Source organism: Ricinus communis, chromosome 3 (assembly GCF_019578655.1).
Source record: "Ricinus communis isolate WT05 ecotype wild-type chromosome 3, ASM1957865v1, whole genome shotgun sequence".
Taxonomy (NCBI): Eukaryota; Viridiplantae; Streptophyta; class Magnoliopsida; order Malpighiales; family Euphorbiaceae; genus Ricinus; species Ricinus communis.
In genome coordinates, this window is record NC_063258.1 from 17060826 (window position 1) to 17064067 (window position 3242).

General features: G+C 40.0%; 1 non-coding gene across 1 annotated transcript; it reads left to right on the forward strand.

The window, feature by feature from the left end:
• The first annotated feature begins 1686 nt into the window (after positions 1 to 1686).
• Positions 1687 to 1793, forward strand: LOC112534149. Its single transcript, XR_003078458.1, has one exon. It is a non-coding gene; the product is annotated as a small nucleolar RNA R71 (small nucleolar RNA).
• The last annotated feature ends 1449 nt before the right edge of the window (positions 1794 to 3242 follow it).

Below are 3242 nucleotides of genomic sequence, written 5' to 3' on the forward strand. Positions count from 1 at the left end.
ATTGTCTTTTAATTGTCCATTATTGTCCTTCATTTACTTAATTGCACTCATAACCATTAGCTGGTATGTTAGAACTTTCACACCCTATTTCAGACTAGATAACATAGCAAGCAGTAGTAACTCTAGGTTCACCCGATCTCCAGGGATACGACCTTGATACTCACTAGTGCTAGGCTGCATCGGTAGGTTCACTGCCTTAGGTGTAGGTTGCATAAAGAGCCCATCACCGTGGCAAGGAAAGGTCTCCCTAAAATCAAAGGCACACCATGCTCATTATCCATATCCATAACCACAGAGTCCACAAGAAAATGAATTTATCTACCTTGACTAGCACATTCTCTATAATCCCCCTAGGAAGCTTAACAGAATGATCAGCTAATTGAATGCACATCCTAGTGGGTTTTGCCTCCCCTAAACCTAGTTTATTAAACATACTTGTGGACATGACATTTATGCTAGCACCTAAATGAGCTAATGCATCATCAACACACAAGCTTGCTTTTACTGCTTGCTTGCTTGCTTTTGCTGCTAAGTATGTCCTTTAAGAACTTGGCATACTCTTCCAGCTTACTTTTGCTGCTAAGTATGTCCTTTAAGAACTTGGCATACTTCGTCATCTGCTTTAATACATCGATAAAAGGCAAGTAAATATGCAGTTGTTTAAAAATATCCAAAAGCTTACTGAATTGCGCTTGCGCTTCTCCTTACTTCAGTCTAGCAGGATAAGGAATCTTGGGTTAATGCTCCTTGACTGGGATTGGTTTCACCTTTTGCCTCTCAGGTTCCTTAACCTTATTGATCGCCTCAACCTGCACATCAATAGTGGAATCGTCAAAAACAGGCTTAGAAGGAGCTGAAACTAACTTAGCCAAATGCAAAGTGACGGCATTCGCGTGCTCCCTCGGGTTAAACTTAGTGGTGCTGGGGAGCACTCCTTATTGCCTTTCAGAAAACATCTTAGAAATCTGCCCAATCTGATTTTCCAAGTTCTGAATGGACGCTTGCTTATTTCTAAGAGCATTATCGATCTGTTGGAACCTCGTCTCAGTCAACGTGACAAACTTTACCATCAGCTCCTCTAAGTTAGATTTCTTCTCGGCTGGTGGAGAAAGCTCTAATGGTATTGCCTGCTGCTGCTGCTGTGGTGGCTGCTGATGCAGTCTCTGAAAGCCTGGTGGACCCTGGGCATTATTATTGCGCCAACTAAAATTAGGGTGATTTCTCCACCCAGGATTGTATGTGCTGCTATAATGGTTATTCTGCTGTCCGGGTGTATTCCGCATGTAATTAACCTATTCATGGTCCGCAGAAACAATAGATGAAATAGAGGAGCTAGCAAACATACCTCCCGCATTACAGTTTGCACCGTAGTGCAGGCCACCGCAAAACTCGCAGCTTATTTGGGCTGCTTGAACCGGCATCTAAAGCTGGTCTAATTTCTTGGTCAGAAGCTCCACTTGAGCTGCCAAGGCTGCTGTAGAGTCTAACTGGTTGACCATTCCCTGTTTGACTGGCCGACTCCTAGAGGATTGCCATTGGTAGTTGTTGATGGCCATCTCCTCTATCAGATTTTGCGCTTGCTCCAGCATCTTACTGTTCAAGGCTCCACCTGCTGTAGCATCTACCATTTGCCTAGTAGCAAGGTTCAAACCGCTGTAAAAGGCCTAAACCTGCATCCATATTGGTAGACCGTGGTGTGGATAGCATCTTCACAAGTCCTTGTATCTCTCCCAGGCATCGTACATGCTCTCGTCGTCCATCTGCACAAAAGAAGAAATGTCATTTCTCAACTTAGTAGTCTTAGCTAGAGGAAAGTACTTGTAAAGAAACTTTTCAGCCAAAGATTTCCAAGTAGTGATAGTGTTCGGTGGAAGGGAGTGCAACCATCTCTTTGCTCTATCCCTTAAAGAAAATGGAAATAGTTTCAGTCGGATGGCATCATCGGTACTTCCATTTATCTTGACCGTGTCACATATCTCTAAAAAGTTGGCTATATCGGCATTAGGATCCTCGCTAGGCAGCCCTACAAACTGTATACTTTGTTGTACCATCTGGGTCACATTTGGCTTTATTTCGAAGTTGTTAGCTGCCACCGCCGATCCGAGTATACTCGTTTATATCTTAGCAAACTCGAACATCGTTCTGTTGGTGTCCGCCGCAGCATTTCTGTTGTGATTCTCCATCCCTTCTAGTCTATCAACAGCTATCGCAACCTCAATCTCCTCCTCTACCGATTGCAGATGCTTCCTTAAAAGTCTGAGGGATCGCTCCAGATCAGATAGAGGCTCTACAAGGTCAGAGCTGGAGCTCCTGGACAAACTACCTAAGAATGGAAGGTACCAACCATAGAATAGAAGTACTTAAAATAATAAAAGAATAAAATAAAGTAAAATAAAGATAGAAAAATACATATGGCTAAATTAAGAAAAAACACAAATTCACTATAGTTGACACAAAAAGTTCCCCGGCAACGGCGCCAAAAACTTGATAAGCTATTTGTGTAGCTAAAATCTAAGGCAGTGAACCTATTAATGCAGACTAGCATAAATGGTGAGTATCAAGGTCGTATTCAAGGGAAAGGGTGATCCTAGAACTACTACAACGTCTTATGTTATCTAACCTTAACAAAATTGGTGAAGTTATTATACTATTGATTAAATATGAACAGACGATTAACTAAGTGTCAAATAATCTGAAAGGATTTAGGAAAACAATCGAAGGAAAAAGCAAACCTTAGTGGACCTAAACTAGTTGGATTTTAGTGAAGATAGAGATTATATTGATCATTAATTGTAATTACCTGTGAACGAATTCTTATCTGAATTTAGTCTCTCTCTTGAGATAACCGAATTCCTAAATCTAATAACCTAAAGTTGGAATCTCTTCTTAACGATTGATTATTCGATTAGCATTAAGCTTTAACCCGCCTCTATTAAGCTTTGTTAATTCTTAATTCAGCTAGTCAATTACCCTTATCTCTAAGTGATCTTTAACGAGTTCTTGCTATTCAAATTTCCAATTACTAAATGAATTTCTCAATTACATAAAGCAATCTAAATACCACAACTCATAACGTCTCATGAATAAAGTGATTTCTCATTTATAATGAAAGCAAGAAAAGATAAGCATTGATAATCAAAATCTCATAAGCATTAAAATCAATCCAACAACATAGGAACCCCAATGAGTTTGACAAATTTAGTTACTCATACTAATAAGTAACATAAAGTAAAGAATAGATT